Source organism: Sceloporus occidentalis, unplaced genomic scaffold, assembly GCF_023333645.1.
Source record: "Sceloporus occidentalis isolate IW3139 unplaced genomic scaffold, rSceOcc1.0.p SCAF_18, whole genome shotgun sequence".
NCBI classification, from domain to species: domain Eukaryota; kingdom Metazoa; phylum Chordata; class Lepidosauria; order Squamata; family Phrynosomatidae; genus Sceloporus; species Sceloporus occidentalis.
In genome coordinates this window covers 678,274-695,713 of record NW_028316998.1, presented here as the reverse complement: position 1 = coordinate 695,713, position 17,440 = coordinate 678,274, and positions in this window count along the sequence as shown.

Genomic DNA, 17,440 nt, shown 5'->3' with positions numbered 1-17,440 from the left:
AGGCCGCACCCTAAAAGTTTGGTGCTTTTTTAAAAGTTTTTTTCTTTAAAAAAGCACCAAAAAAACATGCTGCCACTCTGTCTCCCCACCCCCGAGATATGCTGCCACTCTGTCTCTCCCCCCCCCGAGATATACTGCCACTGTCCTCTTCCCCCCTTGAGATATGCTGCCACTGTCCCCCTCCTCCCACCCCGAGATAGGCTGCCACTCTGCCCCCCCCCCGACTTACCAGAGGAGACTCAGCTGATGTGCCGGCACCGGAAGTTGTATACGCGTATTGCGTAGATGTCCCCCGCCGGCCCCGCAAGACACCCGGGACTCTCCTCTGGTAAGTCTTGGGGACAGAGGTAAAACGCATCGTGCGGACAGTCACCGGCTGCGGCGATGCGGGTAAACAACCTCTGCAGCCGGTCACCATCCGCACGATGCGCTTAGACAACCTCCCATGCTGGCACCCCCCTTGTGGAAAGTGCTGGCAGGGGAGGCTGTCTAAGCGTATCGGGGAGTAGGATGCAGGTCCCCTGCAACGCTGCGGGGGATCTGTATCCTAACCCTGCCCGGGCGCTAGACCCCGAATATAGGCCGCACCCCCACTTTAAAAACTTAAAGTGTGGGAAAAAAGTGCGGCCTATATTCGAGCCAATACGGTACGTCTATTTTATCAGATTTTTTGATCATTGCAGTCCATAGGAGGATAGTTATTCAGTTATCTTTGATACAGTTGTCTCCAGTGTTTTATTACTACCTACTAGGGCCCTGCGCGGGACTGCTTTATTAATCCCGCTCCCACTGATTTTTTGCCCAATCCCGTCCGCTCCCACAATGTGGGTGTTCCACTCCTGCCCGCTCCCGCCACATTTGTGGCCAATCACGCCCACCTCCTTACTTGAACTGCAGATTTCCCGCTCAGTCCTGCAAGGCTGCCGTCGAGTTGCTCCCTCACAGCGTCTCTTCTCTTGCTCCGCCCAGGAACAAGGCGGAGTCACGGGAAGTGACGTCACATCACGTGACTCCGTTTTGTTCCTGGACGGAGCAAGAGTGGAGACACTGTAAGGGAGCAGCGAGAAGGCAGCCTTACGGGACTGCGCGGGATTACCGGGACCTGCAGGTAGAGTGCCTGACCGCCCGCAACTCCAGCAAGACCGCCCGTGCCCGCAAGTTTTTTGCCGGGTCCCAATGCAGCCCTCTACTACCTACCCTTCTGCCTCCTGCTGCAAGGTGCAGTTCCATCTGCTTCAGGAGTTGAATGCAACTGGTAGGCAGTGGAATGTCACAAAGATAAACTAACTGTAAGGGCTTCAGCATTTAAGCAGAGCAGTCATCAGGCAATATCTTTACCCAAGATTAGATTTTGTTGTTTGTATATGTGTGTGGTTTTTTAACCCCTCCACGACAAAGCCCGTACATGTACGGGCTCATAATGCATTGTCATTAATGGGTTTAAGCACAATGCGTTGTACTTAAGAGGTTAAACACGCTTAGAAGCTACTTAATGAATTGGCCAATAGCAGGGTTATCATAGAGGATTTTCATGACTTCTTTCATTAGTATTCTTCCTTATAGGGTATATGCAGTGTGTGGTAGACTTACATAGGGCCTTGCAATAACAGGTCACTTTATAATAAGAATTTTGCGTGGTTTCTTTGAAATCCAGAATGTTAAAAGACTAAAATAATTCCAATCAATGCTATTTAATTATGTTTAGAACAACGAATTTGAAGTTATCTTTAAGCTGCACTAGCTGTGTATATGGTATGCATTTGGCAATGAAATGTCCGCCTTCGCTTGTGAAGTACAATGCCGTATCTTTTTCCAAGTATATTTTTGTATGTAGCCCTCTCTCCTGTTCAAATTTGTTCTGTGATGATGCACAGTATCTCCAAAAAAAAAAAAAGCTTGTCAGATCAGGTTGATTTTATGTTAACCATGTACCGCTCTGACGTGCAAAATGTATCGGACAAAGATTTAACTGGGTAAACTTATCTTGAACTCCAGTTGCTGAGCAACCTTCATTGCAATTATATCCCCAGATTTCTAGATCATCAAAACTACTACAGCCTTCTAGCTAATACAATACACTCATTACAGGACAGGAGACCCTGTAACTAGGCATCAGAGACAAAGGTCTGATTGTTTTCAGAATACTGAGGGATCTGGAAATGAGTAAGGGTCCAAGTCAATAAAAGAAACACCTGAATATGAAGTAATTAAAATGGGACATCTATAACAGCAGACATGTAATCTAACCTTTATATTCACCTGGACACAAATGTATTATTAATATAACAAAATTGCTAATAACATGATGTAAAATCTTAATTTATAAAGACACAGCAGCAAGAAAGAAACATTTTGTAAACCAATCACAACACACTCCTCAGTAAACACTCCTCCCAATATCAATAACTGACTGTAACGTTACACTCCTCCTCTTTCTTGGTAAGAACAATGTATAAAAGTCCAACAAGTGTAAGGCCAGATATTAAAAAGGTAAAAATACAGAATGGAATTCCTCACAAACAGCGGGAAAAACAAAACTTGTATTCAGATATCCACATGATGATGTGAGAACATTGCAAACACAGATCAGGAAACATGTCTTCATACTGAGAGGAGACAAAATAAATATGGTAATACAGGTATAGACACACTGTTTTCCAACAAACTAACAGATACACACAAATCAGTATGGTAATTAAATAATGTATATGACATTCATTTTAATCCCAGTGGGTAAAAAAATAGCGTAGGGAACCAGAATTGTGTGTCCCACCATGATGTGAGAAGCACCAATTCCAACTGAACCCGACACTGATGGAGTAGCGTGCGAGGGATGAGGCAAAAATGGCGGAAACGTGCAATGTCTGGACGGGGGCCACGGATAAAGGAATGCATCTGTCGCTATCAGGTCCAGGTCTGGTCTTCAGCTGAAGAAACGGGGAAGCTGGGTATTCAGGGGTGTGATTTATATACCTCACTGCAGAGATGTTGTCCATGTGCAAAATTACAGAACATTTGGATGAATTCTGAGAGAGACTGTGAATAATAAAAGCACCTGCCAGTAGCTCCACGCAGTTTATGTGTAACCTTTGTTCCTGTATTGACCATCTCCCTCCGGTGGAGAGGTTCCTGCATTGTGCTCCCCAACCGAACAGGCTGTCATCCAAATCTATGACCAAGCCTGGAGCAGTGCCAAAGAGTGCACTGCCATTCCACCCATCGATGTGATAGAGTCACCAGTTGAGTTCCTCTGATGCCTCACAATCTATCGGAACAACATGATCTTAAGACCCTGATGTAGATAGCGTGTCTTTAACCGATGAAGCACCTGATAATGGTGTGGACCGGAGAAAATCGGATAGAAACAGACAGTAAGCCTATCACCCGAGTGAGATGGTGGACAGTAATCTGTGGTCGATTCAACACCTGTCTGACTTCTTTCTTTATCGTCTTCATTTGGTTGCAGGAAGGTGTAAAGAACCCTGGACCGAGTCTATTGTGAAGCCTAAGGACTCCATCAACTGCGACACCCCAGTGGACCTTATGTCAGTTCGGGGTTAGATCCAAAGGGCTATCTGCCTAATAGGCTACGGAGAGACTTAAAGCCATCCTCTTCAAGATCGAGCCCAAGCTGGTAGAGATGGCTACCTCTGAGTCTGGCCCTCAGGCAAAGGGAATGCTATTCGGTGATACTGTACATGCGTGATGGCCGAAAAACCCAGCACAAAAGGGCAGCAAGTGAACAGGGGGCTTAAATATGATTAGAAACAATCCAAAAAGGAACAATAAACATAAGAACGGATGCCTAGAAGGGGATACAACCAACCCCAGAAGGCAAGGATAGACCAAAAAGGGTGAGTCACAACGAAAATGAAAAGAAATACCGTAATATAGTCTGAGAGTTAAAAACAGTAAAGGTCATGTAAATAGAATAATCATAAATCAATAGACCAAGTAAATATAATGGGATAGTAAGATACAAAAATGATGCGGTACTTAACTGAGGGAAGCAGCAAGAAAGAGGAGGAGTGTATTGTTACAGTCAGTGTTATGGATATTGGGAGAAGAGTTTACTGGAGAGTGTTATTGGTTTACAAAATCTTGCTGCTGAGGGAATTAAAAAGTTATGTATAATATGAGCCTCTGTGTCTATAAATTCAATATACATAATTTGTGTTCATACAGACGATGAACCATATATTTCATACAAAAACATTGAATAAGATGGCCCATTTTAATTAAATCAATCAATTTATATACTATTTATACAAGGGTGTAAACATATATAACTGTAAAAATCTATCACAGTTGTTTATTGTCACATATTGTATTGCATTAAACATCAACCCTGACAGTCTCAATTTTTAACTTGTCTATAAGAGGGATCCATTGATTTCCATTAGTGCTAACACTGGCTACATATCCCATCCATCTAGAGGAAAATTATGGCTGGAGCAACCAGTTTGACATTAATGGACCATGATATATCACCTCCACCCCTTCACAAATTTGAAAACATGCATTTGCACTATTAAGGACTAAAATACCTCCTACATACTAATGATCATTAACAAAAAGAATAAATATTAATCTTCTAAAATACCCGTGAAGCGTTTGTCCTTGAAATCCAGGGAACTGACAGGATGTGCTTGACAGATTGGAGCGCATAAACAAAAACTTATCAGACTAGTCAGTTAGTTTAGATTCATACTGGTCATCATAGAAACACCACTTATAACACATTGGCTATTGGGGAACCTTTCTTCTTTGTACAGATCTTAAGAGACTGTTTAGTGCAGATTTCAGCCTTCATTTTATTCATATTTTACTGAAAACAAACGTCTACTGAATAACTTAAGTGTAAGTATGCGTAAAAGGGATTTAGTCAGGGGGTTGATCAGTAATTTAGTTATATGGTTGGGGCGATAATCTTGTCACTACCATATGCTATATCTAAAATCCCTAGGATTGCATTGAGTTCATTTAGTTTAATGGTTACCAGAATCAGCACAATATAAAGCACAATGGGGGTGATTGTATAATTGAGCAGAATCGTCAAGATCAAACCAAATCAGAGACAAAGGGAATATGTTAAAGTACTTAAGTCATCTCTGTGTCAGTATAGTAAGAGGTGTTAAGTCTACTTACCACAACCTACCAACAGAACGAACGTGTTCCTTGTTGATGGGAATGAAAATGGGTTTATTCATTTTATTTTTATTGGTTGGATGGATGGAAAATGTAAAATCCTGAAATATTTCTTTAAACAATAGATGATATTGTATAATTATTACCCATAGCTTTTTGTATCAGCTACAATTTACTTAAGCTTACCTAAATATTTAACAAATATGCACAAATAATTCTCTGCGTGGCTCTAATTATACCAAACATCAGGAGAGGTTTCCGGTAAATGTCTAATTTAACGTATTTAACACGTGCATGTACTGGATGTGTTGTAATACACTCAGTTTGGATGGGATTCTTGTATTTTTCATAAACACAAACCATATTGTTGCATAAACATAATGATGCAGTGCAGCTGCAAGTCTTCTCCATTACGTCAGAATGGCAAAATGCTTGTATTCCCAGTGTACTTTTTGTGACTGCATTTGTTATACACTACAGCAAGTCAATGGGTGCAAATAAACACAAATGCATATGAAGAATAAAGAGTATAGGCTATATACCTTTTATTTTAGGCACCAGTGTGCCTTTAAAAAAACAGAACAAAAACAACTGGTATACTCTTGCCTGTTTCATTTCACTTTATAATGGATAATGTGTAATTATTTTTGTGTATTCAGTCTGTTTACTAAATATCTACTTTATGCATGTGCCTGTATGTTGCTATTTTTTCCTGAGTTTTTAGGGCAGGACAGCACAGCATTTACACCTTACTTTGTGCCTCTGGGTCAGATGGAATAATATTGCTTGATTTTTAGTGCTTTAGTTATTTTTTTAGTGCTTTAGTCCCACTGTGCTCACTTTGTGAATCAGAGAGGTATGTGCAGCTACTGGCAAAACAAACAAGGTAGCAGGCATCAGAGATATTTAGATATTACAAAGGAGCAGAGCCATCAACCCTCCTGCCTCATAGTGAAAATGGGGAGATAATAAATTGTCAGATTATGAGAGTGTCATAACGTTGTCAACAGTGGTGTTTTCTGGCCTAGGCCAAATAGGTCTACTGTGGTAGGTATATAATACACTTATTGACATTGTAGGTTCTGGGGGTCAACCCTATTTAAATACATCACTACTTTCTCACTGAAAAACAGGCTGTATTACAAATTGCGAAAATGTACAATCATATGAAATAACCATACCTGGGAACCTTCTGGCTCCGGCTGCCTGGGGCTTCCCCTTTGTGGGATGCAGGTAGGAGGTCTCACTGACATCGGTGGGCAGTCCCGTTGATGCTATTGTTAATTGGGGAGTGCTGCAACAATGCTCCTGCGACCCCAGAGTTTCCCAGTACTGACCAAGAGAAGCAGCTAGGTATGGAAATAACCCACGCAGTGGCGACTCTAGAAACAATATATAGGGGGGGCACACAAGATACCACAGTCAAACTGGGGGGGGGGCATTCATAATTTCCAAAAGTAATGTGTTATGGAATTATACTTTTGTTATTGGGCTAAAATAATACTTGATCATTCAACATGGGAAGCCTGAAGCCACATTTGAGTGCGACTAATCCTTGAAATAAATATTATAACACAATAAATAACTTTTCCACTAAATGATTTCAGGGCCTTGAACGTTTTGTCCCCTGAAGTCACTACAACTTCAGGAGGGCATTTTATCTCTGGATAAATATAAAATTAAATAATTCCTACTGTAAGTTAAGTGCCAGGAAACAGATGACCAAACACACACACCAACACAGGCTCTGTCACACCAACACCCAGACACACACACCAGGACAGGCTCTGCCACACCGACAACCAAACACACACACACACACACACACACCAGGACAGGCTCTGCCACATCCAAACACACACACACACCAGGACAGGCTCTGACACACTGACACCCAAACACACACCCTAGGACAGGCTCTGCCACACTGACAACTGAACACACACACCAGGACAGGCTCTGCCACACCAACACCCAAACACACACCAGGACAGGCTCTGCCACACCAACACCTATACACACACCCGAGGACAGGCTCTGCTGCACTGATAACCAAAAACACACAAACAGCAGGACACAATCTACGTCACAGACGTCTACATCAGGATGGATTTTTCACACTGCATTGTCGTTTATACCCCCCTTAGTGTTTTTGCCCCTTGTGTATTGATGCCCCTGCTGCCTATATATTAATATAGCAGGTATAGATCAACACATTAACACACAAACCAAGCTTTGCATGTATAGATCAACTGAAATTCACTTGTGATCTCAGCACTGAAGGTATATATCAAATAAACAGAATCAGACATACAAATCCTGTATTTGCAGGTGTACAATAGTATATGAAACGTAGCATTGCAGGTATAGATCAAATAAATACATGGAAACAGCATTGCAGGTATTAATCAACTGAATAAGACATACAAACACTGTATTTGCAGGTATACATAAATGATGTATGGATCTACAGAATAACGCAAAACCCCAGCTTTGCAGGTATAGATCAATTGGAATTCACATAAAAACACATCACTAAAAGGTATATTTAAGACCCCCTAAATTACAGGCATAGATCACAGGTTGCACACCCCAAAGCCAGCCCTGGTGTCCACACTGCCCACACAGCAATCACACTCCTATCATACCCAGGCAACCAGTAAATGCTGGTACCTAGGCATGATGGGACTGTGCTTGCTGTTAGCAATCACACTCCTATCATGCCAAGTCAGCCAGTACATGCTGGTACAGGGTGGCTGTAAGTGATGTGCAGACCCCATACTGCTGGCAGCATCAGTACACAAGGGGGGCAGCTAGCTAGGTTTCAGCATGTACTGGCTGACTTGGCATGATAGGAGTGTGATTGCTAACAGGAATCACAGTCCCATCATGCCTAGGTTCCAGCACTTACACATCCATGCTATCACACACACACACACTCATTCATTCATATACTCATTCATTCAGATTCATTCCCTCAATCACGCATACTCATTCAAACACCCTCCCCACCCCCTTACCTGCACTGCAGCTCCTCGATGCCGCTCACAGACTTCAGCAGAGGGCGCGGCCTCCCTCTGCGTTCTCTGATACTGCACAGAGAAAGCAGGACTGGAGCAGAGTCATGTGATGTCACGTGAACTCTGCTAGGTTCCGCTTCCTCCATGCAATACAGAAGACCCTCCCACAGGTAAGTAGCAGGGCTCGAGGTGCGGCCCGCGTAAGATCAGTTGCCCTGGCTGCCGATCTTACGTGGGCCGCACCCTCTCTCTCCTGCGCATTAAAAATAAATAAATAAATATTAAAAAAAGACGGGATTTAAAGTCGCATTGCGACTTTATTCCAAATTCGGCAGGGGGGCAACAGGGGGGGCAAGGATTAACCTAGGGGGGGGGGCAATTGCCCCCCCTTGCCCCCCTGTAGCGACGCCACTGAACCTACGAGATAGCTAGATGAAACAGTTTTTATGCTGGATTTGAAAACATAGCAAAGTAGACACATTTTATGTAAATATATTTTCATTTTGAAACTGACAATACTGATAAACGAAATGAAACCTATTATTATTATAATTTCATTAAATATTTGTTTATTTATTCTCGCTTCTTCAGAGAAGCATACCATCTTAGCTGCTAGAACTTCTGTGTCATTGATGAAACCACCACACTACCTCTCACCCTTCTCTGTGCCTTATGTTTGTCACCCCATTCCCTCAAGATTGTAAGCTTGCGAGCAGGGCTCTCTCCACCTAATGTATCGGTTTGTCTTAGTGCGTCAATTCTCATCTTGTCATACCCCTTGAAGTTATGTATTGTATTAAGTGCTGCATAAATTGTTGGCGCTATTTAAATAAAAGATAATAATAAGTGGGTAAGGCTTCCTTCAGAGAGCCACCATAGCAAATACAAGGCATTTCTAAACAAACCAGTTCTGTTGGGGTGAATGAATAATCTCTTGGAGATTACATAAAAATACATTTCCCAGTTGCAAACCGGGAAGTGTGTCCTCTATAAACAAAAACAAATGACTAATTATCTCTGGGAACTTGTGTGTGATATTATGTTCAGTACTAATAAAAGGATGTTTTGCATTTCCAAAGTGTCCATAATTCTAAGTGGAGGTCAGAAGCTGCAACCTCTAATTATACATAGTTTATTTTGTTGCGGCATTATCTAGTCTGTCCATTTTAAATCTATTTTTGCTTATTAGTTCTCTGGGATAGCTTTACACCTCAGCTTTCTATAATTATTTTACTATGTTGGCTGTGCAATTTTCAGTGGAAGTTTATGTAAGTATCTACCCTATCAGTTAAGTAAAATGTTCACGTTACCCCTCGGTCTTCAATCTTCTAAAGCTAAAGTTCTAACACTCTTTTTTCATTGAAAATGCTTGTCTCGTGTACTTTATTTAATCCCTTCATATATTTGAATGTTTATGTCTTGTCTCTTTCACTTTGCCCTTATCCTGATACAGAGGCGTAACAAATTTTTGCACCAAATGTAAACACACACATACCCACTAACACACACTCCATCTCACCCCACGTACACATCCATGCTCACACACACAGAAACATTTAAATACTTAAAGGGAGTCAACATGATAAAGTAGGAGAGTTTATTTAAAAGGAGAAATACTACCGCAACAAGAGGACACAGTCTTAAGCTAGAGGGGCAAAGGTAACATCAAGAAATATCACTTTACTGATAGGGTAGTGGATGTATCGAATAGTCTTCCAGCAGAAGTGGAAGGCAGTTAAACAAGTATAGGATAGGCATTAGGCTAAACTAGATATAAGATAAGGTCAGGGACACATACATACATATATATGCAAAAACATATACATACATCCCACCTCCCTTCCTTCCCTGCTTACCTCTAGTTACGCCAGTGTCCTAGCAGCAGTATGCTCTTTTAGTAAGACCACATAAATTTCAGTTGCCCTCCCTTGAATTCTCTCATCTAGCATCCTCATGACATTTCCTGCAGCTTGACTTCCACATCTTGTCCGCTCAAGTATATTTAAATATAGACCCAATATATACATGTACTGCTTAACCCTCATCTATTATTTTAGTTACAATGTTGAAGAAAATAATCTCCCATGCTGCAGTTTAGATAACCTTGTTTTTTATTTCAATAAGGATTTCATTAATTTTCCCACTTCTGAAGTAAGCCTTGCAGCCCTTTAATTCTCATACCCTTTTACTACATGAGCAATTTTTCAGTCAACCGGAACTTCTCCTGATAATTGATTAAACAGTTTGGTGAGTGTCCCTGCAAGCACATGCCTAACTACTTTTAATATCCGTGGATGTAACTCTTTAGGACCAAAGGAGTTGCACATTTTTATATTTGAAAAACCTCTAAAATGTCATTCCCACTAAAAAATAGATGTTTAATTTGAATAAATAACTACATGTGTGCATAACCAAAATTAGGTTATAGGGTTATTTCTTATAAAAAAATTATACCTACATACAGCACCAATCGATGGCAGATGACGGTAACAGGGTGACAGAAATTTAGGTGCTTAGTTTTTGAAACAATGGTGGAGAAAGATAGTTTAGAGGTGACCTTGCCTTCCTAGCCATGAAGCTTTATACCTTGTTACAATAACATTTAGGGTAATATGTTTCCTTTTCTTGATCTCTACAAGGATAAATCTATAGATCTCATGTACCTACTACATCATGCAAGAGTACCAGAGAGACCATCTAGTAGGTCATGTAATTAAAATACATGTTCCTAGAACTCATATTTCACTCATGCTTAATGTGAATATAAATTTAGAATAAAGTTTATTATGTGTAATTGTTCCTTTCAATGGTTAATTCTTTCCAAAACTGGATGTAAAATGGAACAGAAATAACTATTTAGCAAGCCTGCTAAATACTACACGTGTGCATTCAAATTTGTAAGAATTTACCAATTTTGTCAATTCTTACGAATCTCCAAAAACAAGAAGGGACCCCCAAACTCACAAACATCAGATTTTTTTTAATGCTGTCTTTCCTATAATGCTATTATTTGAACCAGATTGGCTTCCTATTCCTTTTCCTGATATGCTTTGACCAAATATGTTGCGGCTTCAGAATTATGTTTTAGTTACTCATGCAAATATTTTTTGCAAATATTCAAGTTTTTTATCTATATTATAAGAACCAGTGATTTTTTTTGTTTTATTCACAATATGTGTCATATAACTATTTATTCCTTCACAATAGATCGTTTTTACTATTTGTCTGGTCTTTATGATAACAGATGGCGATCTGATGATACATGCACTTGGTAATGCTATTGCACCTTATGAATACACCTGCACCATTTTATCAGAGATAATGCTCTTGCGTATGCATGGAGTAAGCTTGCGCATGCGCAGAGCGTCACCACGCTTTAGTGCTGACAAATGCTTGCCCTTTTTTCTTATTTTAATCAGCATATTTGCTTTTGTCGATTTGGTTGTTTGGTTTGATTCACACTTTTTTTTGGAGTATTAACACTGATTGTGTTTACATGGAACTGCACTAGTTAAATCTCTGTAAGTGTCTATTACAGACACTGATTACACATACTCTATGGGTATTTTCTTAATATATTCCCTTTGGTTATTTAATACATATGGATCTTAATACCGTATTTGCTCGATTATAAGACGACCCTGATTATAAGACGACCCCCCAAAATCTGAATATTAACTTAGGAAAAAAGAAAAAGCCTGAATATAAGACGACCCTAAAGGAAAAAAGTTTTACCAGTAAATGTTAATTCATGTAAACTATTTTTTTTAATAAAAGCTATGATTGAGAAAAATATTTTTTTTGTTTTTATTTCTTGTATTTTCCAGCCTGTCCCCCAGTTACGCACATCTGCCCCCAGGCTTGCCACACCAATATGGCACTGTGGCCCATGATATGCCTTTTAACCCTCTATATGCCACTGTGCCCCATGGTATGCCTTTTGACCCCCTATATGCCACTCTGCCTCCAGAAATGCCTTATACCCCTATATCCCATTCTGGCATTTAGGGGGTTAAAATGCATATTATGGGGCAGAGTGGCATATAGGGAGGTATAAGGCATTTCAGGAGGCAGAGTGGCATTAAGGGAGTTAAAAGGCATTGTATAGAGCACTCTGCCTCCAGAAATGCCTTATACCCCTATATGCCACTCTGGCATTTAGGGGGTTAAAAGGCATATTATGGGGCAGAGTGGCATATAGGGAGGTATAAGGCATTTCAGGAGGCAGAGTGCTCTATTAAATGCCCCCTTAACGCCACTCCAGAAATGCCCTATGCCCCCATTTAACTAACACACACACACACTCTCTCCCCCCCCCTCCCCTCCCCTCTCCTCTCCTCTCCCCTCTCTTACCGGTGCTTCCAGCCGGGGCAGCGGGTTGACGTCGCCTTCTGCTGCAGCCGGAAGGAGGTGGAGTTGGCAGCGGGGGTTTGTATGCGTCCGTCGCGTATACTTTCCCCGGCTGTCAGAGATCAGAGATCTCTGACAGTCGGGGAAGGTCTACGCGACGGACGCAGACAACCCCCGCTGCTAGCCACACCTCCTTCCGGCTGCAGCGGACGTTGTCTACGCGGATCGCGTAGACGTCAACCCGCTGCCCCGGCAATACAGCAGGAAGCACCGGTAAGTGTGTATGATGGGGGGGGGGGGTGAGACAGGAGGATCCAGGTCCCCTGCAGCGGTGCGGGGGATCTGGATCTTAGTCTCCTAATCAGACTCTATTTGAGGTCTGATTAGAAGACGACCCCGATTAGAAGACGAGGGGTATTTTTCAGAGCATTATTTCGAGCAAATACGGTATATTTCTTTATTTTTCACTGGTTTCTTTTAATATCTGCAAGTATCATTTATTTATTATGCGATGTATACTTTTGAATATTTACTTATGTTAATATATGATTATCAATTATACTACACATGGTGTTAGATTAGATTGGTCTTTTGATTGGCTATTCATTTATTGATATGTGCTATTTAAACTTTTACTTTTTACTTGTGTGGTCAACTTGATAAAGACCTCATTGTGAGGTCGAAACGTTGTTGTCCATTTCCTTCAATAAATCTGTCTGATGGAACCCTTGAGTGCCTGGAGCCTTTTTCTATTTTGATTTACTGGGGAGCTGGCCCTTCCCGGCACAGCTAAGCACCTGAGTTCCTGTGGGGAGTGAGTGCTGATTCCTGATTCTGGTGACTTACTATACATGGAAACTTCCCAGGGTAGGCTACCTGAAGCTTTCTTCTAAGGGAGTGACTGTGAAAGGGCAGGACTAGCTGTGTGGCTACTCCCAACCAGCCTTTAGTGTGTTGGGAGAAGGTATGGCCAAACAACACTTCCCTACCTGTAGAAAGAAGGAACCTGGCTGGAGACCCCAGGGGCAATCCCAGAGAATTTCCAGGCATGTGCATTCATTCCAGTAAATTTCATGGTACAATCCTGATATATGTTACAATGTATGTGAAATCAACCTTTCTAAAATCCACAAGATGAGGTGATCCCTACCAGGGGAAATGTTAGCATAAATTATTTTTGGAATCAAGAATGTTTAACGCACAACCCGACAGACCAAACAAGGTGAGGTGGATAAATCTTGCAATTTCTGTTCTTGTTAAAAATAACCAGTTGTGATGTTATGTGTGAGCAACAACAATTTTCACTTGTAATAGGCTCAGCTTGCAAGCTTTGGGCAAAACATAGTACTAAAACATCATATTTATGTCATTCTGTAGGTCTGAAGAACTAGTATTTTTTTGTTTGTTAAATGCAATTTAGTTTTTTTATTTATTTTTGCAGCCACTCATTAACAATGAGACTAAGCAGTTCTAACATATATTGTACCTCAAAGCTCCTGTTGTCTTGCTTTGGCATATAATACAAAAACATGAGAAATAACAAACACAATTTTAATGTAACATTTGCTTATTTAAAATGTATCAAGCACAAAAAAGAAAAACCCCACAAAACTACACATTACTATAAAAATAAATCACAAAGCGCATAAATGTGAGAAACTTGAGATCTCCCTTTACATGTAAAATGCAAAACATTGCTACATTATACATACAATACAAAAAAATAGAATAAGTATATAAACACATAAGCACAGAAAGAAATTTAATGACATAGAAGACTACAGGGTTATTCAATAAAGAGGGAGTCGGCAGGTCTCATCACACTGACTTCACTAGCCTTTATGAAGAGCCAACACTGTTCAAGGACAGCTTTAGCCTTTCTTTCAGATAAACTATCCCTTTATAATGCATGGTGAATCCAGGTAGTATAAACCAGAACTCTCCTGCTAGCCCACACTTTAATAAACCCTAAGGTGAATGAAGAGAACACATTTACAGCTACTACTGGTCTGTATACTTTGCGTACACTTGAACCTGCATAATCTTTCATTCTTTTCCCTGTAAAGTTTAAGAAGGTCATACATATACTTAAACCTTTTGAATGCCAGAAGGGTAATCATTGCTGCAATGTGTTGCACACCCCTTTGCCACTGAAAGATTTAAGACTTGACATAAGGCACACAACCTTGTAAAGGCACTGACTTTTAAATCTGAGTGGGATATTTATTATACTATTTTTTTTAATTGACCTGAACCTTTCAGTGTTAATATTTTTTTTAAGCGATAACCTACGGTCACTGTCATGGCTGAACTGCAATGTGATGCCTCTTTATTACTAGTTCAACATTTGAGTAAATATTTCAGGACATCAAGATATATTAAAATGGACCTGTCATTTACAAACAGCTTTAAATTAATTGACTCAGTACGACCATGACATTTATTGCACAAAATCGGTTGTATCTCCTCCTGTCTCCAGTGCCCCATTCCCGTTATACTGCAAGATCAAAAAAAAGAAAAAAGGTGACCATTCAGGAAGACTGTATCAGGTGCATGCTGGCAAACACTATGGGAATGTGCTAATATTTGCAATATAGAATGTTAAATAGAACATATAGAAAACCAATGAAAAAGAAAAGCAAAATACGTTATCTTTAAAACGTTGTAATCCATATTTATTAATATAAAATTGTTTTAAGTGACAGGTCCACTTTAAGGCTTTCTGCATTACAAAAGAACATATTAAGGCGGAAATGTAAATTAAACCCATTAATCCTAAATGAAATGATTAAGATAGCTTTGTACCATTTGCTAATCAGGTTAAAACAGTACAACATAAAAAAAGCTATTCACTCTATTAGATGGCTAATTTGGCCTTGGAATGAAACTCTGTTATAAAGATAAGTTAATAATAGCTAACCAATTTTAAGGCAGACTTCATATTATGTAAAGAAGTCACCTTCTTTGAAGTGCCAGGCAACTAGCTACTAGAATAAGATCTAAACATGGCTTGGCTCTACTGTATACCCCAATACTAGAGATATTGGACTGTGTAGCATGGGGAGTCAATATCACCCTTTCCGGTCTACCTGGACAACACCTTCAATGATATATTCCATTAAGGTGATTATTTTTATCACATGGTATTATTCTGTATAGTCTCAGTGTTGAATATTTTTCTCTTACTATATATAGCCTAGAATCCATATATCCAAATTTTATCCTGCTCTAATCTCAAGTCTTTGACCCAAATATTGTTCTACTCCAAAATTATTAGTTGTTTTTCATCACCATTTGGAAATGGGTTTTATACATTTCTGTCTCAATAAATTAATAATGAAACAACTTAACATTCTGCACTAAGAGCCAGCTTTGGCATTGGATACTAAGCTTGTGAGAAAGCTGTTAACCATCAGAGACTCTGATACTTGTCATGGGTTTGATGCAGAATGCATAGTTAAAAGAAGAAATATGTCAGTTAAAATTTGGACTATAACGCGCTACAAAAATGCAGGAAGCAGGTATACATTGTCATGTTGCAAACAAAGATAAACTGAAAGTCAAACAATATAAATCATAAAACAAAGGCTTATCTAACAAATTCAATGAGGATATTAACATTGTGATACATTAAGGTATTATATATTACAGGGGAAAAAAAACCACACGTAAATACATGAATGTACCATTTAACAAACAAAAAACCAAACAAGCAGTTAGTATACAATTATAAATGGATGTGATTTTGATTTAGTTGGGCTGGAATAATATCACCATACACAATTCTCGATGTATTGCCCTACAGATTGAAGCATACGCATGGATTTAAATATTGTGCCAAACTTCATATATCTATATTATCAATGCAGGGCTGGATATTGCAGGATAACCATCTTAAGTCCAGGCTTAAACACACACATAGGGGGCATACTTGTTATACAAGTATGATTTTAACCATTCCCATACACTTTAAATATTAGCATAGTGGAGTTATACTCCAACAAGAGCAAAGGCCTCACAATTGTATATATACCATCTTCCATCTGTGATAGTGTATTCAATGCCCGATCCCGAATTAAAGACAACCTAGATAAGGAGTGACCACATTAACTTTCAACGTGTAATTCTACATTATAAGAATCAATTTGTTATTATAATGTAAATAACTGAAAGTTAGTATATATTACTAAGGGTCACATCATGATATTATTTATATATCAGTAGGTGTTCCACTGCAAATCTATGCAAGTTGGAAAGCCATCTAGTCTTTGAATTTAGGACTAAATTATTTGACATGACACAAGTTACAATAACCCAGCAGTTTTATGACCTCTTGAAATGGACAGCCATTTTTATTAGGTGTGTGTGGGGGTGCATTCTAAATTAAAACATTGCCTATTGCCCTACTTTTGTTTAAATTAGGAAAAGCTGAGCCTGGAGGTCAATGAATGGTTTTGGTCTACAGTATTTTAGTTGATTTTCAATCATAGACTTAATAAAAAAATGTTTCACTGAAAGTGACATATTAAGTTACAGCATTAGCTATAAAACAATATCAATTCAGTGACTTGTAATTGAGAAAAAAAATTGCCTTCAACATGGATGTTGTAATAAGGACTGGAGTTCCTGTAAAAGAGACTGGGCATTCAAATTTACTGGTCACATTTTAATGACAACTCGATCCAGACATACTCATGTCCCACCTAGTTTTCGTAACGCGTGAAAACTTTGCCCTGTCCTTCTACACAATTTCCCCAAAGCCTTTTACTTTCATTCAAAGTGAATATGTGTGTTTCTGCCTGTACTCTCTGTGCCTATGGGCTCTTGGATGCAATCCTGCCCTTCGTTTTAATTATTCTCTATTTAATAAGATGGTTTCCTGTGGATCAGCAATGTAAAGTTCTTCATATTAATGACTGTAA